The sequence below is a fragment of the Choloepus didactylus genome, chromosome 9 (genome assembly GCF_015220235.1).
Source record: "Choloepus didactylus isolate mChoDid1 chromosome 9, mChoDid1.pri, whole genome shotgun sequence".
NCBI classification, from domain to species: domain Eukaryota; kingdom Metazoa; phylum Chordata; class Mammalia; order Pilosa; family Megalonychidae; genus Choloepus; species Choloepus didactylus.
Genome location: NC_051315.1, coordinates 130,935,785 through 130,961,779, shown reverse-complemented (window position 1 = coordinate 130,961,779; position 25,995 = coordinate 130,935,785). Strand labels below are relative to the sequence as shown.

The 25,995-nt window shown below is 49.8% G+C and overlaps 1 protein-coding gene and 1 long non-coding RNA gene across 4 annotated transcripts in view; both read right to left on the bottom strand.

Annotated features, from left to right (window-relative positions):
* The window catches only part of RAMP1 (receptor activity modifying protein 1), a 65,781-nt gene that overhangs the window by 37,280 nt on the left and 2,506 nt on the right, over window positions 1-25,995 (bottom strand). The gene's annotated exons all lie outside the window — the stretch shown is intronic.
* LOC119544270 lies at window positions 13,537-14,625 on the bottom strand. The gene is made up of 2 exons (XR_005218805.1): window positions 14,143-14,625; window positions 13,537-13,706 (listed from the first exon to the last, which is right to left on the bottom strand). It is a non-coding gene; the product is annotated as an uncharacterized LOC119544270 (long non-coding RNA).

The following is a 25,995-nucleotide window of genomic DNA, read 5'->3' as shown; positions in this document are numbered from 1 at the left end:
ACACCCTCTGCCCACGAGGCCCCCAGGCCCCCGTCAGCACTGCCTCTCCAAGTTCCTCCAAGGAGCCTGGAGCTGGGGGGCCTGGGCTGCGCCTGGAATTCCCTGACTGGCCCTGGCTGGCCTTGGGGTGAGCCCTGCCCCCAAGCCTGGCCCCGGCTCCATCTCTGCCTCTCCAGCCCCCAGGGGCTCCTGCCCGGTGTGGACACCCCGTGGCCCCTGGCAGCCTTCCGGCTGAGAGAGCACTCGGTGGGTGGGTGGGCTGACCTGGGGGGCCACAGCCGTTGGGCAGGTTTGTGGGCCTGAACTCAGGTGGGCTCCTGCTCCCCAGGCCCATCTGTGTGTGTAACTGGGTCTGGCCTCAACACTTCACACAGTGTTTACCCCGCACAGCTGCCCCGAGGGTCGAGCCTTTTGTGGGCATCTGTTTCCACATAAGGCAACTGAGGGTTCCGGGCTCCGAAGCTGCCCCAGGTGCCATGGCTGGAGGTGGTGGGAGCCAGAGCTGACCGCGGGCTCCATCCTGTGGGGCTGGACCAGCGGGAAGCCGGCAAGTGCCGCACAGGGGGCTGCCCCTCGCTCCAGACCTGTGGGGAATGGCTGCCAGGGCGCCGGGGAGCGCCATTCGGCTGCACAGGGCCTTGCAGGGCTGCCCACTGCCCGGCCCCAGGGGGCTCAAGGTGAGTTACTGGATGGAAGGATGGATGAATGAAAGAATGGGTGAATGAATGAATGGACCAACGGATTCCACAACCACGACCTGGGGAGCTGCCCCTGGTCCGGAGCGGAGCACTGGAATGGATCACTCACCAGGAAGCTGGGGCCTTGGGCTGGGCAGAGGCGACAAGAAGGAGCCATGTTGAGTTGGGGGAGAGGAGGAGAACAGGTCTTTTAGGTAATGGAGGCGGCTGGCTGGCTAAGGGAGGGGGCGAAGGCTGGCACGGGGGTGTCTGGGTGGTGGAGCCACGTGCAGGAAGTTGGCAGCACAGGTGGGTGCTCACCTGAGATCACCCCAGCCAGGAGCAGGAGCTGGGGTAGGAGCGCCCGAGCTTGGGCTGGGACCCACCCGGCCTAAGTCTGAGCTTCTGCAAGTCAGGCCTGTGGGGACGAGCAGCCCCTCAAGGCCGTGGGAGCTCCTGGAAAGGGGACGGGGGGTGGGGAACAGGGGATCCCCCCCAACAACTCCTGCCAATGGCTCATCTCCCCGCCTGGCCGGGCAGACTCGACTGTGTCAGGCTTGCAGGTCTGGATGAGCTCTGATATCCAGGTGGTGACATGGGAACCAGGGCTGGGAAGGATCCCCCAGGGTGCCCCGAGTGGCGGCCCACTGGCTTGCCTGGCCCCGTCCTCCACGTTCCTCCAGGATTTTCGTGGGATTCCACGTGAGCGTGGGACAGCTGCAGGAGGACAGAACCCAGGCCCACACAACTGGACTGGGCGGGCCAGACCCACGTGATGTTTCATAGCAATAAAGGCAATTATTTAATTATTTTAGCTAAAAGTAAATCCCCAGCTCTTGTCTGGAGGACGGTGGGAAGGGGGCGGAGTCGGAGCTCCAGGACTTGGTCCTTCCATGAGAAGAAACCACACAACAGGCAGGAACGGTCTGTACGGCTGTTTTGAAACTCTAGGGGCTGGAGGAATGGGGACCAGCCCCCAGGGAGGAGTGGGAGGATGAGGCGGAGAGACTGCAGTGGGGAACCGTGAACTGCTCTCCGCCCAGCCCCTACCAGCGCCCACCCCCCTCTGGCGGCAGGAGGCCGCGGGGTCCAGCCCCTGGCTGACCGCTGCTGACAGAAAGGGACATAAAAATCCTCCTCTCCAAGAACAGGGTTGTGCGTGGCCGATCGCTGATCACGGCTTTTGATTAGGGCCTGGCCCTGAGGGCACCCACTGTTCCCACCCACCCCCGACAAAGGCAGCGGGGGAGACTCGGAGACGCTGCATGTCCTCAGCGCCACAGGGACCAGTCCAAGGGCCACATTTACTGGGCAGGTCAAGAAAGCACAGCTTTGAGGGGCCAAGAAGAAGGCTCCTGAGAGCCGTTCGGAGCCGGTCTGCACCCCCGTCGTGGGTCCTGCTCTGGCTGGGAAAGGCTGACTCGGGAGAGTCCTCTGCAGCCCCCCACGCCTCCCCCAGGACATGCCTCCAGGCGAAAGTAGCTTGAGACAAAAAAGGAGTGTAAGACACCACAAAGAACGACAGCTCAGGGCAAAGACTTGCCTGCTTTAAACCCCTGGAGAAGGCGGTCTCCTGGGAAGTAGTGGGGGCATTCAGACTCCTGCAAACGGGGGGATTCCAAAACAACTAACATGCCCAGGACCAGACACACGCCCAGGAGAGGGGAGAACCTGCTCGCTGCATTCACCTGGGGTGGACCTCCCCTCCATCCCCCAGAGGGCTGAAGCTCAAGAAAACGCCTGTCCTATCACCAGCTGGTTACAAAACCAGGAAACAGACATCCCAGGGAATACACCTCAGAGTTAACATTTTAAAATATTAAAATATACAGCATACAACAAAAGAGCACAAGACAAAGAAACAGGAAATGATGGCCCATCCAAAGAAAGAGGATAAAAATCCAGAAAACACCAGAAACCAGAATATGGATATAACGAACAAAGCCTTTAAAAAAAATGATCTTAAAAATGCTCAAGGGGATGAAGGAAAAAACAGAGAAAGAACTAAAGGATATCAGGAAAACAATGAATGAGTAATATGAGAATCTTAGTAAAAAAACAGAAATTTTAAAAAGGAACCAAGCGGAAGTACTAGAGATGAAGAACACAGTAACTGAAATGAAAAGTTCCCAGGATTGCTGCAAAGGAGAGGCTAGGCCTCCCTGTATTTGTGCCTAAGAGTCTCCTCCTGAATGCCTCTTTGTTGCTCAGATGTGGCCCTCTCTCTCTGGCTAAGCCAACTTGAAAGGTGAAATCACTGCCCTCCCCCCTACGTGGGATCAGACACCCAGGGAAGTGAATCTCCCTGGCAACGTGGAATATGACTCCCGGGGAGGAATGTAGACCCGGCATCGTGGGATGGAGAACATCTTCTTGACCAAAAGGGGGATGTGAAAGGAAATGAAATAAGCTTCAGTGGCAGAGAGATTCCAAAACGAGCCGAGAGATCACTCTGGTGGGCACTCTTACGCACACTTTAGACAACCTTTTTTAGGTTCTAAAGAATTGGGGTAGCTGGTGGTGGATACCTGAAACTATTAAACTACAACCCAGAACCCATGAATCTCGAAGACAGTTGTATAAAAATGTAGCTTATGAGGGGTGACAGTGGGATTGGGAATGCCATAAGGACCAAACTCCACTTTGTCTAGTTTATGGATGGATGTGTAGAAAAGTAGGGGAAGCAAACAAACAGACAAAGGTACCCAGTGTTCTTTTTTACTTCAATTGCTCTTTTTCACTCTAATTATTATTCTTGTTATTTTTGTGTGTGTGCTAATGAAGGTGTCAGGGATTGATTTAGGTGATGAATGTACAACTATGTAATGGTACTGTAAACAATCGAAAGTACAATTTGTTTTGTATGACTGCGTGGTATGTGAATATATCTCAATAAAATGATGATTAAAAAAAAAAAGAAAAGGAAAAAAAAAAAAAAAAAAAAAAATTTCCCAGGAGACTCTGAACAGCAAATTGGACCTGGCAGAAGAAAGAATCAGTAAACTTGAAGACAAGACACTTGAAATGAGTCAGACTGAGGAGCAGAAAGAAAATACAAATTATAAAAAGTGAAAATAGCCTTAGACACCTCTGGGACACCATCAAGCACACCAATATACCCATTATAGGAGACCTAGAAGGAGAAGAAAGAGAGAAAGGTACAGAAGGAGTATTAAAAAAAATGACAGATACTAGTAATCCCATTATAAATTTTTTGCTATCTAATTTAAGTTACCATTTAACCTGCTATTATCAAACAATTAACCCCAAATTCTTAAGTAGGACACAACATTTCACAAAACTGTGGTGTTTAAAACAATCATTCTAAGGTCCTATAAACTCCTCAAATGACTAACCATCAGGAATTACATAATACTAATTGGTAGCTTCCTATGAAGCAGAACCTATTGAATGCCCAAGAATTACTAATCCTTTAGAATCCCATTTCACAAAACTGTTCATATGTAATAACCTGCAAATATTTAACACTGATTTACATTTCCATACTATGTAACCTTTCACCCCAAATCCACAGACAACAGATGTTAAGATTTCCTAGCGATAGGTTCATTCTCCCAAACGTTAATCTAAAATTAATATCAAAGGAAACACAAGAGCAATATGACAAAAGTATATTGTTATGTTACTTGGGAATAACAATTTGGGCAACTTTCACTTCCTGGATATGCAAATTTTCAGTTAAGATTAAGGCTTTTATTTGGAGAAGTACACTTGCTAAGAATAACTCCAAAAGGAAGGTTGTCTTCTAATACGATCAGCAGCAAAGTAATCTGACCTTTCACATTATCCAATGAGAATTTTTCACAATAGTACTACCTGAGAAATATTAACATTTTACAATCTACAAAAGCCCTCAATCCCCTAACAACCCTGAAAATTAGTAGGCAAAGCAGACATCATTAATCCTCATTCTATAGGGGAACCTAAAACTCAGAGAGGTTAAATTAGGTATTCAAAACCAACGAATTACCGCTGGAACCCAGATAATTTCTAGATGTTTGCGCTATATCACATCTGCCAAAATAGGAAATGTCCTAACAATCCTTACTTACAATGTAACCTATGCCCTTTAGATATAAATGGAGAAAAGAGTTAAACACATTTCACAGCTTTAGCTGTCTACAGCTGCTCCTCCTGTTTATCCGCCCACTGTCCTTGCAAGGTGGAATCTCAGGGTTGGAGGCTCCTAAAATAGTCTCATAATTTGTTACCAACTGGCTCTGCAGTTAAGGAGCAAAGGATAGAGGGCATGTAAACATAAAAGCTTGTCAGTGCCTTATGTGGGCATAAAAGCTATAGTCAGAGGTGGAGACTTGTTTCAAATGTTTCAGATTTGGGCAGGTTAGTTAGGCCTGTCTAATAGGCTGTAAACTCAGGAGCATCCGGCCAATGGAGAAACAGGGGAGGGACTTGCGTGCTGGGCTTAGGGCATAAACAGTGCTGTGTTCTGTGTGCCACCCACCACCATTTGGTTGCCGCCCGTTTGTGCACGATCATGAATAAATTTCTTTTCTTCTCCACAACCAAAAAAAAAAAAAAAAAAAAATGACAGAAAGCTTCTCAAACATAGCAAAAAACACGAATATGCATATCCAAGAATCCCAGAAAACGCCAAACAGGATAAACATGAAGAAAAATATACCCTGTCATGTACTGTTGGATGCAAAGGAGAAGGAGAGAGTCCTGAAAGCTGTAAGAAAACAGCAATGTGTTATATTCAAGGGAGCCCCAATTAGATTGAGTGCCAATTTCTCAAGAAGGCAAAAAGCCTGTAGGTTGAAATACTTAAAGTGCTGAAACAAAACAACTGCCAAACTAGAATTTTATATCCAATGAGCTTTTCTTTCAAAAATAAGGGCTAGATTGACAAAAGCTGTGGGAGTTCATCACCACTAGACCTACCCTACAGGCAATGCTAAAGAGAGTTTTTCAGACTGAAAGGAAAGGACACGAGACAGGGGTTCGTGGTGGTGTAAAGAAATAGAGACCTCCAGTAAAGGGAACCATTTGGGTAATTATAAATGCTAGTGTTACTGTATTGTATTGTTTGGCATGTAACTCCACTTCATACTTTCTACAGGTGCTAAAATGCAAATGTATTAAAAAATAATAATACGGCTATGGTTTTGGACATTCCATGTACAAAGATGTAAGTCATAACAAGCACAAAAAAGGGTGGGGAGATGGAGGTATAGGAAAAGTGTATTTGTATGCTATCAAAGTCAAGTTAGTATCAAACCAAATATGATTGTAATATATTTAGGATATTAAATTTTAACACCATGGCAACCACAAGGAAAATATATTAAAAATATATCCAGATACAAAAGAGAAGACACTAATATGTTATAACAATAACAACAACAACAAAAAAAACAAATATAAAAGCAGGCATCAACAGAAGAAATGAGGGATAAAAAAAGGTATAAGACTTAAAAGGTTAAATGGAAAAATGGCAGAAGAAACTTTAAATGTAAATGGATTAAATTCTCCATCAAAAGACAGAGACTGGCAAAAAAGCATGACCCAACCATATGCTGTCTGCAAGAGACTCACCTTGATTTCAAAGACAAAAGTTGAAAGTGAAAGGATGGAAAAAAATACATATCATGCAAGTAGCAATCAAAAGAGACCTGGGATGTCTGTACTAATGTCAGATAAAATAGATTTTTTAAGTCAAAACAGTTATGAGGGACAAAGAGGTCACCCTATACTGATAAAGGGGTCAATTCCACAAGAAGACTTAACAGTTTTAAACATATATGCTCCTAAAGGCAGAGCCCCAAAATATATGGAACAAATATTATCAGATTTAAATGGAGAACTAGATTGTTCCACATTAATAGTAGGAGATTTCAGTACATCAACTTTCTATAATGGGTAAAACACCCAGCAGCAGATCAGCAAGGAAAGAGAAGACTTGAACGATACTATAAACCAACTAGACCTAACATATATAGAACACTTCACACAAAAGCAGAATATACATTCTTCTCTAGTGCACATGGATCATTCTCCAGGTTAGGTCATATCTTAGGTTGCAAAACAAGTCTCAATAAATTAAAAAAAAGAAATTGAAATCACACAATTTATCTTCTTTGACCACAATGGAATGAAGCTAGAAATTAAAAACAGAGGGAGAAATAAAAAATTCATAAATATGTGGAAATTAAACAACATACTCTTAAACAACCAATGGGTTAAAGAGGCAATCACAAGGGGAATTAGGAAATATCTCGTGGCGAATGAAAATGAAAATACAACATAAGAGAACTTATGGGATGCAGCAAAGGCAATGCTGAGAGGGAAATTTAGAGCTCTGGATGCTTACATTATAAAAGAAGAAAGATTTCAAATCAGACACTTAACCTTGAAACTGGAAGAACTAGAAAAAAGAAAAGCAAACTAAATCCAAAGTAAGCAGAAGGAAGGAAATAACAAAGATTAGAGTGGAGATTAATGAAGTAGAGAGTTAAAAAAAATAGAGAGAATGAACAAATGGTTGTTTGAAAAGATCAATAAAATTGACAAACCTTTAGCCAGACTGACAAAGAAAAAAAGAGAGGACATAAATAACAAAAATCAGAAATGAAAAGGGGGACATTACTATTGACCCTGCTGAAATTAAAAGGACTATAAGAGGATACCATAAACAACTGTATGCCAAAAAAATTAGATAATATAGATTAAATAGACAAATTCTTAACAACAAACTACCTAAACTGATACAAGAAAAACAGATCTCAACAAAACAATTACTAGTAAAGAGACTGAATAAGTAACTAAAAACCTCCCAACAAAGAAAAACCCAGGACCAGATGGCTTCACAAGGGAGTTTTACCATTTTACCACACATTTCAAGAAGGTTAAACACCAATTCTGCTCAAAGTCTTCCAAAAAACTGAAGAGGAGGGAACACTCCCTAATTCATTCTATGAGGCCAACATCATCCTCATACCAAGGCCAGATAAAGATACCACAAGAAAAGAAAGCTACTGACCAATAGTGCTTATAAATATAGATGTAAAAATCCTCAATAAAATACTAGCAATTTGGATCCAACAACACTTAGAAAAAATCATACATTATGATCAAGTGAGATTTATTACTGGTATGCCACAACATATGAAAATCAATTAAGGTAATAGACTACATTATCAGAATTAAGGGGGAAAAAAAACATGATCATCTCAACTGATGCAGAAAAGGCATCTGACAAAATCCACCACCCTTCTCGATAAAAACATTAGGAATGGAAGGAAACTTCCTCAACATGATAAAGGACATATATGAGAACCCACAGCTAATCTTCTGCTTAATGTTGAAAGACTGAAAGCTTTCCCTCTGAGATCAAGAAAGAGACAAGGATGCCCACTGATCATACTGAATATTCTTGTCAGAGCAATTAGGGAAGAAAAAGAAATAAAAGGCATCCAAATTGGAAAGAAAGGAGTAAAATTTTCCCTATTTACAGACAACATCCTATATACAGAAGATCCTGAAAAACCCACAATAAAGCTCCTAGAGCTAATAAACGAATTCAGCCAAGTGGTGGGATTCAAGATCAACACCCACAGACCAGCAGTGTTGCTTAAACAAGCAATGAACAATTGAAAGAAGAAATCAAGAAAAAAATTCCATTTATAATAGCAACTAAAAGAATCAAATATCTCAAAATAAATCTCACCAAGGATGTAAAGGACTTGTACACAGGAAACTACAAAACATTGCTAAAAGAAATCAAAGAAGACCTGAATAAATGGAAGGACATGCTGTGTTCATGGACTGAAAGAGTAAATATTAAGATGTCAATCCTTACCAAAATGATTTATAGATTTGATGCAATCCCAATAGAAATTCCAACAACTTTCATTGCAAAATCAGAAAAACCAATCATCAAATTTATATGGAAAGGTAAGAGGCCCTGAATAGCCAAAGCCATCTTGAAAAAGAAGAATGAAGTTGGAGGATTCAAATGTTCTAATATTGAAACATATTACAGAGCCACTGTAATCAAAACAGCATGGTATGGGTGCAAGGACAAATATATAGACCAGTGGAATTGAATTGAGAGCTCAGAAATCAACCCTCACATTTATGACCAACTGATTTTTGAAAAGGTGACTGTTCTAGTTCGCTAATGCTGCCAGAATGCAAAACACCAGAGATGGACTGGCTTTTATAAAGGGGATTTATTTGGTTATACAGTTATAGTCTTAAGGCCATAAAGTGTCCAAGGTAACACATCAGCAATCGGGTACCTTCACTGGAGGATGGCCAATGGTGTCCGGAAAACCTCTGTCAGCTGGGAAGGCACGTGGCTGGCGTCTGCTCCAAAGTTCTCGTTTCAAAATGGCTTTCTCCCAGCACGTTCCTCTCTAGGCTGCAGTTCCTCAAAAATGTCACTCTCAGTTGCATTTAGGGTGTTTATTCTCTCAGCTTCTCTGGAGCAAGAGTCTGCTTTCAATGGCTGTCTTCAAAATGTCTCTCATCTGCAGCTCCTGTGCTTTCTTCAAAGTGTCCCTCTTGGTTGTAGCAAGCTTGCTCCTTCTGTCTGAGCTTATACAGTGCTCCGGTGATTTAATTCAGACCCACACTGAATGGGTGGGGCAACACCTCCATGGAAATTATCCAATCAGAGTCATCACCCACAACTGGGTGGGTCACATCTCCATGGAAACACTTAAAGAATTATAATCTAATCAACACTGATATGTCTGCCCACACAAGATTACATCAAAGATAATGGTGTTTGGGGGGACATAATACACTCAAACTGGCACAGTGGCAAAGAATACTCAACTGGGAAATAATAGGATCTTTAACTATGGTGTTGGGAAACTGGGTCTACATTTGCAAAAGAAAGGGGGACGACCCCTCTGTTCTTGTTTGCTAAGCTGCCAAAATGCAATATACTAGAAACGGACTGGCTTTTATAAAAGGGATTTATTAGTTAACAAATTACAGTTCTAAGGCCATGAAAATGTCCCAATTAAGGCATCAGTAGGACGATACCTTCTCTGAGGAAAGGCAGGTGGCACCTGGGGTTCCCTGTCACATGGGAAGGCACATGCCAGAGTCTGCTGGGCCTCTCCTGGGGTCAGATTCTGATTTCCGTTGCTTTCTCCAAAATGTCTCTCAGCATTTTCTAAGCATCTCTGAGCTTCTCTGAGTTCTCTCTCTCTTCTGAGCTCTCTTAAGGACTTCAGTAAACTAATTAAGACCCACAATGAATGGGCGGGGTCACATCTCCATGGAAATAATCTGATGAAAAGATCCTACCCACAACTGGTGGGTCACACCTCCATGGAAACAACCTAATCCAAAGATCCCACCCATAACAGGTCTGCCCTCACAAGACCGCATTAAAAGAACATGGCTATTCTAGGGTACATAATAGATTCAAACCAGCTTACCTACCTCTCACCTTATAGAAAAATCAACTCAAAATGGATCAAAAGCCTAAATATAAGAGAACTATAAATCTCTTAGAAGGAAATTTGGGGAAGTATCTTCAGGACCTTGTGTAAGGCAATGGTTTCTTGGACTCTTTACCCAAAGCACAAGCAACAAAAGAAAAAATAGATAAATGGGACCTCATCAAAATTAAAAACTTTTGTGCCTCAAAAGACTTTATCATGAAGGTAAAAAGGCAATCTACACAATGGGAGAAAATATTTGGAAACCACATATTTGAAAAAGTTTTAATATCCAGAATATATTATGAAATTCTTCAATTTAACAACAAAATGACAAACAACCAATTAAAAAGTGGGCAAAAGACTTGAACAGACATCTCTCCAAAACAGATATACAAATGCCCAGAAAGCACATGAAAAGTTGCTCAACATCTCTAGCCATCAGGGAAATGCAAATCAAAACCACAACGAGATACCATTTCACACCCATTAGAATGGTCGTTATTTTAAGAAATGGAAAATTACAAATGTTGGAGAGGATGTGGAAAATTAGGAACCCTTATTCATTGCTGGTGGGAATGTAAAATGGTGCAGCCACCATTGAAGACAGTTTGGCAGTTCCTCAGGAAGCTAAGTATAGAATTACCATATGACCCAGTAATCCCACTATTAGGTATATACCCAAAATAACTGAAAGCAGGAACTTGAACAGATATTTGCATATCAATGTTCACAGCGGCATTATTCACAACTGCCAAAAGAAGGAAGCAACCCAAGGGTCCATCAGCTGATGAGTAGATAAAGCAAATGTGGTGGATGTACACAGGGGAATATTATTCAGCCGTAAAAAGGAATGAAGTCCTCAACATGTGACAACTTGGATGGACCTTGAAGACATCACGTTGAGTGAAACAGGCCACACACAAAGGGACAATTATTTTATGATTTCACTGATAGGAAATAATTAGAAGAAGCAAACGCATAGAGTGAGAATCTAGAATATAGGATACCAGAGGATGGGGTGGCAGTGGGGATGGGATAGGGAATGGGAAGGTAAGGCTCAAAATGTGTAAAGTTCCTATTTGGGACAATGGGAATGTTTTGGTAATGGATGGTGGTGATGGTAGCAGAACATTGTGAATGCAATTAATGACACTGAAATATAGATCTGAATGTGTTTGAAAGGGAAATGTTAAGTTGTATAATTGGTAATAGAATTTAAAAAATCCATTGAACTGAACTACAAAAACAGTGACCCTAAGTTAAACCATGGAGTATAGTTAATAGAATAATTATTAAAATGCGCTTTCATCGATTGTAACAAGCGTCCCATACCAATGCAAGGTGTTAATAATAGGGTGGTATATGGGAAATCCTGCATTTTATGCATAATTGTTCTGTAAACCCACAACTTCTCTAATAACGATAATAAAACACACACAAACCCCAAACGCCCCACAGCCACCCTGCTCGTGGAGGCAGAGGCGAGGGCTGGCAGCAGTGGGGCGGAAAGCTCCAGGGGCCCTGGCTAAGGCCATCCCTGTGCACCTGCCTCAAGCGTGTCCCCACGGGCACGCTGCCCACCAGGTCTGGGCAGATCCCCCTGCAGGCTGGCGTCCCGCGTGGGGGGCACTGTCCTAGGAAGGAAACGTGGGAGCACGCCTGGGCGCAGGCAGGGCCGGGAGAGGGCCCGTGCCCAGGTTGGAGGGCGCCCCGGGCTCATCTGAAGAGGGCCGGGGCCGGGACCCAGTGGGGCTCCCGTCTGGGTTTCCCGGCTGCTAAACAGATAGCAGGCACTGGGGTGGCTTAGACAACTGGAATGTACTGGCTCATGGTCAGAGGCTGGGAGAAGTCCCAAATCGAGGTGTTGGCAAAGTGCCGCTTTCTCCCCGAAGACTGCGGGGTTCTGGGGCTGGCTGCCGGCGACCCTTGGTCCTTGGATTTTTTGTCACACGACAGTGCACGTGGCGGCGTCTTCTTTCTCTTCCGTGTTCCGCTGACTTCCAGCCTCCGGCTGCTCCCCGTGGCTTCTCTTTCTGGGTCCAGCATCCTCTGCTGACAAGGACTCTAGTCCTATCGGAGGAAGGCCCCCCTCACTCAATTCGGGCACCTTTACTAACAGCGTCTCTAAAGGTCCTACTTATAAATCGGTTCCCACCCACAGGCCTAGGGTGGGCCCTGAGCGGGCCTTTTGTGGGGGGCGTGATTCAGACCCCAACAGCTCCTGAGGACAGGGGAGGCTCTGGGGTTCCAGCCCAGGAAGCTGGGAGTAACGGTGGGAGGGGGAGGGAACAGGGCAAAGCCTGGCAAATGGGCAAACGCTCCTCAGAGGGGCTCAGGATGGGGGGCACTGGTCCAGCAAGGCCGTCATCACGCGGCCCCAGCAAGACTCCCGCACCTCGTTCCGGGGGCCCCGCGGGAAGGTGCAGCCACTCAGCAGCTGGAGGTGGCTGCTGGCCCTGGGGAAGCCCGGGGTGGGGTCCCTGCATCCCTCCTGAGGTTCTCCAGGGGGCAGGTCGGGGGCAGTGGAGATGCTTCTGGGCACCAAGGCCGGCAGGACAGACCTAGGCAAGGTCCCCGTGGCTGGGTGAACGCTCAGCCGCTGTTCTAGTGAGCAATGCTGCACCGTGTGTCCAGGGCTGACGGACACCACAGGCCTCTGGTCTGTCCTCCCAGGGGCAGTTTTACAGGGTGATGGGGCCACTTTACCTGTGCACTGAGGACGCCAAGGTGAATGGGACACGGCCCTGCCCTAGGGCTCCTGCACCCATCCTGAGCCATGCCACCATCCAAAGCCCACCTCTGCCCTCCCCGGGGTCCACAGGGCACAGTGGGTGCACCCCGGGGACTGGCTGGGCCAGCTGCTGGTACACTCGGCACAGGCTTGGGAAGGGCTATTTCTGACACCTGCTTAATCCCACACCTGCCCTATGTAACACCTGCTTACTCCCACACCTGCCCAGCCGCACACCTGCTCCACCAAGATGTCCCCGGAAAGCCAACCTGCTGTGCACCACCTATGAAGTGCCAGGGGCAGGGGGTAGTATTTTTGGGGGGGTGTCAGACACTGGCTTGTTGGAAGGACCCCCAAGCTTCCCATCCAGCCTCACCCCGAGGGCCCACCCGCCCCACGCCATGCTCCTGGAATGTCTGTCCTCAGCAACCCCCAGCCCCAATCCCACCTGTGCTGGATTCAGGGCCTCCTCCTCCAGGAAGTCCCCCGCTGCCCCTCCCTGGAAGCCTCTGCCCCACCCCCAACCCCAGCACACTTCCTTGGGGCCTCCAGGACAGGGGAACTTTCTCTTTTCTCGGAATGACTGTTGTCGCCCCCCCACACCCCCTTTCTGACTCATGAGTGCCCCCTCCCCGAGGAGCTCTGCATGCCAACATTTGTCAAATGAATGAATGAACAAGGAAACGAGCCAGTGACAACCAACTTTACTGGGGTGCTCTGCTGGGAAGTGAGGCACAGTGAGGTGGCAGGCTGGGGGGAGCACCAGGGACCCCTCCGCAAGGGCCGTCTCGGAGGAAGTGAACCCGAGGGCGGATGGAGACGGAGCCATCTCCGTGCTGTGGCCGGGGTTCTGGGCTGCAAGGAAACCAACGCGCTCACAGAGGAGGCTGGTGACAGGACACTGAGGGGTGCAGGAGGTGGGGAGCTGGGGCTGCCTCCTCTGGGGGGAGAGTCCCCAATTTGGGAAGGGGCTCAGGGGCTGCAGGCCGGAAGGAATAACAGCTTCCTCCAGGGTTGAATGGCCTCTGAGGGGGATCCCCAGCCCTTAATTGCTGTTGCGAGGACCCTCCGTGTCACCTTCAGCTCAGCCTCCCCTGTTCTGAGCTCCGCAGCTACGAGAACGGTCACCCCCACCCCGCTGCTGGGACCCTGGACAGCCGCTCCGACCTGCAGCTTCAGGGCCACCCCGGCCAGCTCTGGGTCTTTCCCTCTCCCTCCACCCCACCCTGTGTCCCCAAGGGGCGCCCCAGCTCCCCCCAGCCCCAGGCGCCCCTGCCCCTGGGACACAGACCCGCCCTCGGGGAGGGGCCGCAGCTGTCTGGACTCGCAGGGGCGGGGAAGCTGTTCAGGCGCATCTGGAAACCAGTTTCATTTTTCAGCTGCAGGAGAAGGTTTACATGTTTCCTGAATGGGCCTGATGCGGTTGCTCTTACTGGAGAAGAGAGGCAACATCATCATCTTAAAACTGGACAAAAATGCCAGAAGTTTTAAGATGAGCAGTGTGGGGCCAAGGGGGGGCTTCCTCTGGGAGCCGGAGGGGTCACTGTCCCCTGGCGAGCTGGGCTGCGAGCCCCCCACCTTGCGCATGGCTCAGCAATCCAGTGCTCCTTCTCTCCAGGGCAGGAAGGTGCCCCGGAAATGAGGAGAAATGGCAGCCGCCCCCCAGGCAGTAAGGGGCCCTCAAGCAGAGCTGGGGCCAGAAGGCAAGGGGGGCTGCGTGGCTCCCCCGGGGGTCCTGGGCTCTGCCCACCCGGGCCATGGTGCAGCCGACACTGAGCACCCACCAGGAGCTCACCCGTCCCCAAGGTACAGACAGAGCTGCCGCCACCACACCGGGCCACCTGGGGCTGGGAGCTGGGCAGGTGCAGCCCCCGACCACCCTGGATGGCGGCCAGTGCGGAGCGGGGCCTCCCTTCCAGGAGGTGTGGATGAGCCCTGCTGGGGGCTCGGGCGGGCTGCTCCGACTCCCAGCCCAGGAGCCACTTCCAGAGGATGTGCTTGCCCAGGCGGTCCCAGCCCCAGCCCCGTGGGGTCTGCAGTGTCAGCTGAGCATGGCAACCCTAGGACACCCAGGGACCCAACCCCAGGACAGAGTCCCAGAGGGAGGTGGGGTGCAGTGGGGGAGGCGTGGGGATGGCGGATGGCAAAGGGGCCAGGAAACTTCCAGAGACCGTCTCCAGCATGGTGATGGTGTCACGTGTGTGCAGCACCCGAGCCTTTCATTTGGTGCGCTTTACACACAGCCAGGCACTGTGTCAGTGCAACGGCAAAAAAGCTGCTTAAAAAGAACACCCGGGAAGCAGGCGTCCCCGTGGGCTGTCTCTGGGTGGTGTGGCTACGGCTGGTCTTTATTCTCTGCCTATATGCCATTCTATGTTCTCCACAGATGAGATACACCATATAATTTGTAAAATATTATCTGTGTTCCGTGGCTCTTCTCCTAGTTGCCGTCAGAGAATCCTAGCTCTGCAGGAGCTCACTGCAGCCTTGAACCATTTCCTGCTCACAGCCGGGTCCCCAGGGTGAAAACCACACCATTCCCAGGACATCCCCAGCCACAGGAAGCTGCGTGCCCGGCCTCGGTCACAGAGGGCCCCAGACAACGGCGCAAAAAGAACTTGTTCTGAGCGTGCTGCCCTCTGCCTTCCTCAGCCTGTTCCGAAAAAAGAAAACAAAAATCAAGAAAAACCAGACTGAGAAAAACAAAAATAAACTACATCCGCCCAGTAAAAACTCCTACTCAACCCTCAAAGCCCAGTGGGCGGTCACCATCTGCGGGGTCCTGGAGCCTGCCATCAGGGGCTTCTTGCCAAGCTCTGGAGCTGACGAAGACCAAGTGAAGGGGCGAATGTCCCACCGCCAGCCAGCGGCAGCTCCCTAACTCTGCAGCTCTGCTCGGCTTCTAGAAAGCTCAGAGCGGTTTCAGTCTCAACCTCCTTAACCTTTCTTCAACCGGGGTCTCTTGAAGTGGTTTTCCTCCCCTCCCCCTCTAAACCCTCTGCCCGTTTGACCTTCTCTTAGTGGGCTTTGGGGTTACGATAGCGGTGTCTCTGCCAAGAGCTTCCATACATCCTCTTGGGAAGCAGGTTGTATACGAAAAAATGAATAGAACATCTGTCGGATTCTGGATCAGATCATGTACCATTTCCAGAAGACTTGCCACCTCCTGCCCACGGCCCTGCTGGGAAAGCCCCCGCGGTACGAACCGTGGCTGCTGCATTCTAAGACCCGCAGGAGCCTATTGACTCTTACAAGGAACCAACATGGCAGGTGTTATTAGTCTCCCACTTCATGGATGGGGACAGCAGGGCCCAGAGAGGCTGAGTCACCTGCCCAGAGTCACACAGCCCTGAAGTGTGGGGCCGGGATGCCAACCCCAGTGTGCTCACCCCAGAACACCCAGGCAAGACCGTGAGTGTGGTGACCTCCATGCCAGAGACACCAGGAGCCCCCAAAGGTGGAGGCTCCAAGACCCCTGGGATGAAGGCACTGCCACAGGGGTCTCCTCAAGGCTCATATGCCCTTCCCACGGGTGGTCTCGAGGGGTCTCGCTGGAGAGGAGGGTGTCCCACGAGGTGACAGTGGCCTGACCCCTGTGCACCGACAGCTGGCAGCCTGCAGGTGCCGAGGACATGGGCCTAGGGATCCCCACTAAGGAGCCTGGACCAAGAAAGACCCCAAAGCAAAGGTCTCCCCACTGGGGCTCCCTCCTGGTCCCAGAGGGGCCGGCACCTTCCGGCTGACCAGGTGGGACGATGTGACCACTTCACTCCCCCGGAAAACCGTGGAGAAGCTTAGGACAGACACGGTTGTGGGATGGGATGGCAAAAGGAGTTTTGTGATTTTGAACAAAATAATTTTAACATCCCATCATTTTTTAAAAAGAAACGGTGTGTTTGCTTTAAACTCAATTTACTGTTGAATTCCCCGTGCCCGGCACAGTGCCTGCTCACAGCCAGGGCTCCAGGTCTGCTGAAGATGGTGGGGGCATCTCTCTGTGCATCCTGCCCCGGCCTGTGATGTATAACATCCAGTGTGGTGGCATCTGCGTGTGACTTGTAGATAAATATGCAGATGCCGGAGAAGCGTGTTCCAGGCGTTTCTCCTGATGGGTGCAGGATCAGAGGAGTCTGGAGACGCCTCTTCCGGAGGGTGGAGATGCCCCGGCTCCAAGGAGGAGCTTGTCTGTCTGGAAGCCCACGGGCCTCGGAGCCTGGGGGACGGTGCTGGACAGGGCTGCCCACTGCCCCCGACGTCCAGCTCCTCTGAAGGGGACCCTCGAGCTCTCAGGGCGTCCCCATCCTCAGTGGACGGTGAGGGTCTGCGGTCACATGCTCCCTCGTGGGCTCTGTGATCTGTTGCGGGCACCCGGCACCTCTGGGGGGTTTTCCTGGGGGCTTTCTCTGAGCAGCTCCCTCTCCCTGGCCCCCACGCCCTCCGTCCCCATCGAGGCCTCTTGCTCCAATATCACGGGAAACGTGCCCTTCCGCCGAGGCCCTCTGAGAAGAGAGGAGACGCGCGCTCTGTTTCTTGCCTTCTCCACGCAGATTCTCCTCCTGATGCCACCCGATGTCACCCTCCCCGTCGGCCACCCCTGCCCCTTGCACCGCCTCTCGCTCCCTTCTGGACCTGCATGCAGTGGCTCGTGCCCTGTCCGACGTCCCCTGTCCCCCCCTGTCCTCTGGGAAGGCCCCGCCCGCCCATGTCCGCTCACCGCGGCCTCCTCTCCTCGGCGGCCTCCCCCAGGGTGTTTGTTCCTGGAGACGGAGCTTCAGTCCGAGCCCCGGGGCTTGACCCAGTCCTTCTGCGAGGGGCTCGGGGACCCCATCCAGGGGTTCCCTGCACGCGGGGCCCCCACTCCTGCTCTCTTCCCTCTGCACGACCGCCACCCGGCAAGATCCCACCACTACCAGCAGAGACACTATTCCCTTCTGAAGTTGGCAAAGTTGGCAAACCAAGAAGCAAGCAAGTGTTCTGAAGTTATAACAGAAAACTCTCGTTAAACTAAAACCAGACTGCCCACCTGCCAAATAACTAGAGAGAAAAAAGGAAAAGAAAAATACAAGCCACAAGCAAAAGTAGGAGGGAATTAGAGGTACCAAGCTACAGACATAAGATGCTAGAATTAAGTCCAAGCACATTTCGAGAAAAGTGGACAGAAATTGTCCAGACTGGGCCCAAGCACCTCACACACAGACGCTGGGGACACTCACGTGTCCTGGGGCTCAGAGCTATATGTCGCCTCCGACCATCCGATGAAGCCCCGGGGCACCGAGATGGTAGGTCATTGGCCCTAGGTCACCCACCCAAGGTCACCAGGTGCCAGGTGGAAGCGCCAGAGGGGACCCCGTCAACACCTCCATCGGAAGAGCCACTCGACGCTAAGCTGGCTGTTCTAGTTTGCTAGTGCTGCCGGAATGCAAAACACCAGAAATGGACTGCTTTTATAAAGGGGGTTTATTTGGTTACACAGTTACAGTCTTAAGGCCGTAAAGTGTCCAAGGTAAGGCATCAACAATCAGGTACCTTCACTGGAGGATGGCCAGTGGTGTCCGGAAAACCTCTGTTAGCTGGGAAGGCACGAGGCTGGCATCTGTTGGTTCTTTGCTTCCGGGTTCTGGTTTCAAAATGGCTTTCTCCAAAATGTCTCCAGGCTTCTGTCTCTCTTAGCTTCTCTCTCTCAGCTCCTGTACATCCTTGCTTGTTCTCCCAGGGCATTTCTTTCTAAGCCTCTGGGGGGTCCTGTCTTAGCTTCTCGGCGGCAAACTTCGGCCTTCATCTCTTAGCTTAGCATCTCCAAATGTCCTTCTGTCTGCATCTCCAAGCATCCCCAAGCATCAGAGTCTCTGTTGGCTCCTGAGCTCTCTTAAGTACTCCAGTGAACTAGTCACTAATAAGGATTAGTAAACTAATCAAGACCCACTCAGAATGGGTGGGGTCACATCTCCATGGAAATAATTTAATCAAAGGTTCCACCCAATGGGATGGGGTTAAAAGATCACGGCTCTTCTGTGTCTCTAACAGTTTCAAACTGGCACATCACATAAGGAACCCATTCTCTGACCACCATGCGGTAAAACTAGCAGTGTCGGGGGAGACACCAGGGAGTAACTCATGTGATAAAGAGGAAATAACAGCCCCAAACACAGAAAACCCAGACGCCAACAACGGACATGAAACCAAAAACTCAGGGATGCTGCCGAGAAGCCGAGGGGAGGAACGACTCTGCTCGCTTCATTCCCAAACAAGACAGAATAAAGGGTCAAGTGCTTGTGGGGAAAAAGGAGACCAAGTAAACTTAAGAACTGGTCCTTGGAGGGGAGAAAAAGGCTAATAACAGAGAGAAACCACTGGCCATTCTGATCAAGAAATAATGTGGAAATGCTGATTAATACAATTAGAACTGAGAAAGGGCAAATGTCCACAGATACAAGGGCGACGAGAAAAATAAGCGACATACCTATGTCATTGTGTGTTGGGTAAGCTGGGGAAGTTCACAGGAAAACACAGAACTGCCTCATCAGTGTAAGAAGATACAGAAAACCCGACTGGACACGAACCATGAGAGACCTGAGGAGGCCATGGGTTATCTTCACCTCCAAGACAGCCCAACCCAATGGGTTTGAGGGAGAAAATGAAGATGCTTCCAGTCTTCAAAGTTCCTGATACAAACTGTCCTGGCACTGAAAGAACCAGAGTTACCATACCTATTTTGAGAAAAAAACCCAAGCGTGATGATAAAATCCACCAAAGAAAGCACAGAGCAAGCTCACTTAGGAATAACGAAGCAAAAATCCTTAGTAAAAAAGACCCAGATCTGTTAAAAGGCAGCAAGGCAACATCAGGGGGTCTCCTTTCATCCTGAAAACACGACAAAACCCACACTGGCCAGCTCACCTACCCCCCAACTCCCCAGGGCCTTCCCAGCCATCATGCAGGGAGTTCTCAGCGAGGCAGGTTGCTATGTGTGCAACAGAACGATTTTGCTTAACATGATAAAAATATATTTTACACATGCAAGAATACTCCTTCTCTACCCCAGCCGCCTGCCTCTCTGCAAAAATAAATTTAAGAAGCATCCTGCCTGTGCTAGCTTGTATTATGTACCCCAGAAAAGCATGTTCTTAATATTAATTCATTCCTGCGGGTGTAGACTCATTGTAAATCGGATCTTTGAAAATGTTCTTTTTAGCTAAGGTGTGGCCCAATTGAATTGGGGTGGGTCTTAATCCTATTAGTGAAACCTTATAGAAAGAAGTCAGTGGGAACCGGGAAGAGAAAGGAAGACGCCACCACGTGACAGAAAAGCCAAGGACAAAGGATCACTGGCAGCCGACCCCAGAACGCCAATCTCTGGGATAAAGTGTTACCTGGTGACTCCTCGATTTTGGACTTCTCAAAACTGTGAGCCAATAAATTCCCATCATTTAAGTCAACCCACTGTGTGCTATTTGTTTTAGCAGCTGGGAAGTGAAGACACTGTCCAAAAGGAGAAAGATGGCAGGTTTAAGGGCAGTGTTGTCCAGGGATGGGAGCGAAGGAAGGTAGCCGCTGTTGCTGGGACAGCGGAACCCCCTTCACGGCAAGTTTAGTGAGGGACTGGGCACACGCTCATGGAATTCTCTGGTCTTACCCTGGTCCCCATCATCCAGAGGCAGCTGGGTTGATAGAACGGTGGAATGGCCTGTTGAAGACTCAATTACAGCACCAACTAGGTGGCAATACCTTGCAGGGCTGGGGCAGTGTTCTCCAGGAGGCTGTGTATGCTCTGAATCAGCGTCCACTCTATGGTGCTGTTTCTCCCACAGCCAGGATTCATGGGTCCAGGAATCAAGGGGTGGAAATGGGAGTGGCACCACTCACTATCACCCCTAGTGATCCACTAGGAAAACTTTGCTTCCTGTCCTCATGACCTTAAGCACTGATCTCTGCAAGTCTTAGTTCCAAAAGGAGTGCTCCCACCAGAGACACAATGATAATTCCATTGAACTGGAAGTTAAGACTGCCACCTGGCCACTTTGGGCTCCTCATGCCTCTGAATCAACAGGAAAAGAAAGGGATTACCATACTGGCTGGGGTGACTGATCCTGACTATCAAGGGGAAATAGCACTGCAACTACACAATGGAGGTAAAGAAGAGTTTTCCTGGCATACAGGAGATCCCCTGGGGCGTCTCTTAGTACTACCATGCCCCGTGATTCAAGTCAATGGAAAACTGCAACAACCCAATCCAGGCAGGACTACCAATGGCCAAGAAACTTCAGGAATGAAGGTTTGGGTCACCCCACCAGGCAAAGAACCAAGGCCAGCTGAGGTGCTTGCTGAGGTAAAGGGAACATGGAATGGGTAGTGGAAGAAGGTAGTGATAAATATGAACTATGACCATATGACCAGTTATAGAAATAAGGACTATAATGATTATGAATATATCTTCCTTGTTTTGAGTATGTTTGTATATAGACATAAAGCAAATACTTTGTTTTCTTCTCTCATCACCTGACATAAGTTGTGTTAGCTTCATATTGTAGTAGTTAAGTTATAGGGTATCAAGTTTAAGAGTGAATTTTACCCAAGGACTTGCTCCTTATACTGGGGAGAGTGAGCACATTTCTGGTTATACGCAGGACAGTTGAGTATTACTAGGCGAAAAAAATGACTGTTACTGTTTTTATTTAGAGATAAGTATGGTTTACGGAGATCTGCATGGGTGCCAAGTTGACAACGGGTCGACTATGATGGTAATTTCATGTGACAACAGGGGATAGTGTCCAGTTGTTTGTTCAAGCAAGCCCTGGCCTTATTGTTACTGTGAGGATAGTGCATGGACTTAAATCATCAGTAAGCTGATTGCATCTATGGCTGAGTCCATCTACAATCAACTGAGGAGATGGCCTTCAGCAACGAGAGATGTCTCATCCAATCAGTTGAAGGCCTTGAAAGGAGAAGTGATGATTTCCACAGTCAGAAGGGAGAATTTCCTTCTTCTCTTCAGCCTTTCCTGGGGAATTCATTGAAACCTTCATCAGAGTTCCCAGCTTGCAGCCTGCCCTACAGAATTTGGACTTGCCCATCCCCACAGTCGCATGAGATAATTCTTATAAAAATCTCATAATATTTACTGTTAGATCTCCTATTGGTTCTGTGTCCCTAGAGACATCTGTGGGTTGTCGTCCAACACAGTTAGACCAGAGAACAAGATAAAGAGCGTCAGAACTGGGGAGGCGGTGGCCAAACAACCCTTAGTTACAGAAGACAGAATGCTCTACCTGAAAAAGCCAAGGGGCAGAAAAATGCAAACAAAACACAAAACACAAGCACACAGCTGGATGACCAACTATAAAATAAATATACAGAAGAGCAGCTTTCTTATATTCCAACAATGACTAGTTGGAAAATAAATGGGAAAGAATATCCCATTCAAAGTAGCACCAAAAAAACATAAAACTCTTAGAAACTGATCAAGTAATATGCAGAAAAAATGATAACTCTCTACGGAAGGGCATCACTGAAGATGGGAAGGATGGGGAAATCCTTGAACAGGCAGTCTTCATATGGATCCTTCCTAACCAATCAATAAATTCAGCTGATGTGCTGGTCTGAATGTATTATGTCGCCCCAAATGCCATTATCTTTGATGCGGTCTTGTGTGGGCAGGAAATGTATTGGTGTTGACTGGGTTGGAGACTTCTGATTTCATGTTTCCGTGGAGATGTGATCACTCAATTGACGGCAAGATTTTTCACTGGATAGTTTTCATGAAGGTGTGGTCCTGTCCATTCAGTTTGGGCCTTGATTGGTTTACTGGAGCACTATATCAGCTCAGACAGAAGGAGCGAGCTTGCTACAGCCAAGAGGGACACTTTGAAGAACGCACAGGAGCTGAGAGAGGAGCTTCAGCTTACAGAGACATTCTGGAGATGGCCTTTGAAAGCAGACTTTTGCTCCAGAGAAGCTAAGAGAGGACAAACGCCCCAAGAGCAACTAAGAGTGACATTTTTGAGGAGCTGAAGCCTAGAGAGGAACATCCTGGGAGAAAGCCATTTTGAAACCAGAACTTGGAGCAGAGGCCAGCCACGTGCCTTCCCAGCTAACAGAGGTTTTCCAAACACCATTGGACATCCTCCAGTGAAGGTATGCAATTGTTGATGCCTTACAGCCTTAAGACTGTTAACTGTATAAACAAATAAACCCCCTTTTATAAAAAACAATCTATCTCTGGTGTTTTGCATTCTGGCAGCATTAGCAAACCAGAACAGCTGATTAACCTATTTTAAAACCACAGAAGCCCAGGAGGAAACCCACGTTGGGCATGCTTTCTGGTGCCACCCCTTTCTCCACACCCCTTTCTGGAAACTTCTGCAGATGTTTCCCAGCAGGTATCTTCCACCTGACCTTTTCCTGCCACCTGCCTCCACCTGCCGCCTCCCCCAGCCTCACCCTGGGACCCTGAGCTCTGCATCCATCCACACTCAGACGGGCCATTGCTTCCATCTCCGCGGGTTCACCTCCATCCGATGCTGATGCTGCCCCAAATGTTGCCCCAGGTCATGCCTCAATGAACCCTGGATTTACACGGACACCTGCCTACCTGCCACTGTCTGGGGGGTCACCTCACCCAACGTGGCTGCTGTGGACAGGGTTGCCAGAGTTAGCAAATAAAAAACACAGGACACCCAGGTAAAGCCCCATTTCAGATAAACAACACACAAAACATTTTTTGGTATAAGTATGGCTCACATACTGCATGGGGCCTACTTCTGCTAAAAGAATTTTGTGGTCGTTTATCTGAAATTCTAACTCACCTGGGCACCCTGGTCTTACCTGGCAGCTCCTGCCGGGAGCTTGACTTCCCCACCCCCACCTCTTCCATGCTCGTCTCTGACTTGCACCTGCAACAGGTGCCTCGTGGCTGTTCTTGAGTCCCCCACGTTCACCTCTGAACCTGGAGGGGCTGCTCCTCTGCCCTTACCCCAGGCCGGCCTGGGCTCCCTGCTCCACTCTCGTTCCTCTGACAAATGCTCTGCGCGGCCAACTGAGGGAAAACCTTCGTTAGATTGTGCCACCCCCTGCTGAATCGCCTTCTCTGGGGCCAGCTTTGGTTCAAGCCTCTCCTGCCTCCCAGGCTTCAGTCACAGAGGCTTCCAGAAGGTTCTAGGAACCAGGGCTGTGGCACTGCTCTTCTCGTGCCCTGGAGCTTCGCTCCCAAGCAACTTGGGGCTTGCATGGTGCCGAGGCCGAGAGCCCTGCTCCGCTTCACCAGCACGTAGAAATGGCTGTTTACTCAGGAGGAAGCACTCAGGGACTGGCCGAGGGTAGAGCGGGAGGGGTGGGCCGCGCTCCGAGGCGGGGGCTGTCCTGGGCGTCGTAGGGTGCTGAGCAGCTTTCCAGGTCTCACCCACGAGAAGCAGAGGCAACCCCATTGTGATACTCTATGACCCCCTTGTGCGACGGTACAAATAGGAGGCACCAGGAGAAACCCCTCACCGCCAGCCACCCCGCCAGCAGCCATCTTTCCTTTCATGGAGGGATGCGCAGAATCTTGCGGATAATAAGATAATCACCCGAGTGAGGGCCCATCTTGGCCGTTGGTGTTGCCCAGTTTCTATCTGGGGGCTGTGGTTTCCCCCCAGAACTTGGGGCTCTGCTTCACGGTGCCTGAGTCACTTCCACGCCAGCCCGTGACAGGGCCTGTGGTGGTGCAGGCAGGGTCACTGGGCAGATGTCACTCCGTGGGGACGCTGCTGACCCGTCCCGCCTGGGGTGCAGCCCGGCCCGGGACAGTCCCACCTGGGCAGCCCCCGGCAGGTGAGGCTGAGCGTCCTGGGGTGGCCCTGGGCTGGCTCACTCGGCCGTCTGCCCACCTGGACCCTGCAGACCCTCAGCTACCAGGGTGCTGACAGGAGGGGCCCATGGAGGCGGGCGGCCCAGGGAGTATGGGGGTCCATGGCAGCAATGCGGTGTATGAGGGCTCTGATGGGGATGTAGAGGGGCATGGCAGAGGGTCCCCCACCCCCTGGGAGGCTTCCCGGAGGCTGGGCAGGATCTCAGTGGGGGTGGAGGTGGCACTGACCCTGGAAGGGCCTATGAGGACTGGAGGGTGTGAACGGGGGGCAGAGTGGATACAGGCAAGGTGGGAGACCCAGGTGAAGTGGAGGAGGCAGGTGAAGTGGAGAGGATGTGGGGGAGGAGGGGGAGAATGTGGGGGAGGAGAGGGAGGAGGGGGAGGTGGGGGAGGCAGAGAGGAGGGCGAGTGGGGGAGGAGGGGAAGGAGGGGGGGGGAGGAGGCACATGGAAGACGGGAGAGGCAGCGGCCAGCTGTCTGTCCCTGCGCCACAGAAGCCACGTGTGGGAGCTCCATATGGGAGGATGGGAAGTGATTCTGGAGCGAAGTAAAGCAAAGTGAGGCCTAATAAGGAAATAAAATCAGAAAGGCCTGCCTGTGCCAGCAAAGCTGCTGGAATCCTTGCTTTAGACAACCACCGAAGTGACGTCTTTCAGGTGTCAAAGAAAATACTGAAATAAAATCATCTCAAGGAAAAAAAGCTTTCCCCATGAATACCAATATGCTCGTTAGGCTAAAATGAGCAAGGCCCTGTTTTCGTTTTGCCGTGTGACCCCCGCATCAGTCCTCTGGAAAGGTTAATCCAATCCTGGACACGGGGCTGGTGACAAGGACATCCTCCAGGGATGGTGGGGGGTGCTGGGGGTGGGAGTGGGCAGGCAGGGCCCAGGGGAGTGGTGGGCTGGGTGGGCCGGTCCTGCTGGGGCAGAGCAGGGCCCGGGCAGTGCAGAGGGGTGGCCCACAGCTCAGGATGGGGGCAGAGCCACCTGGCCACCTCTGCCCCGGCCCCTCTCCCCATCTCCACCTCTGCTGGGTCCTCTCGGCTGCAGCACCCTCCTCCCCCAGGCCTTCCGAGAGCGCCTGCACCCCCAGGCACCAGCCCTGCAGGGGATGCTGCCCGGACAGTTCTGTCTGTCCCTCGCCACATCACAGACAGGTGTCCCTCCACGGCTCACGGGTGGAGTCCGGAGCCCAAGGCTCGGCTCCAGCCTGGAGGACAGAGAGGCCCCACGCCACCCCCCAAAGGCTCCAGCAGAAACCCTAGTGCTCAGCCTGGGTCACCCCCATCCCTGAGACAACCGC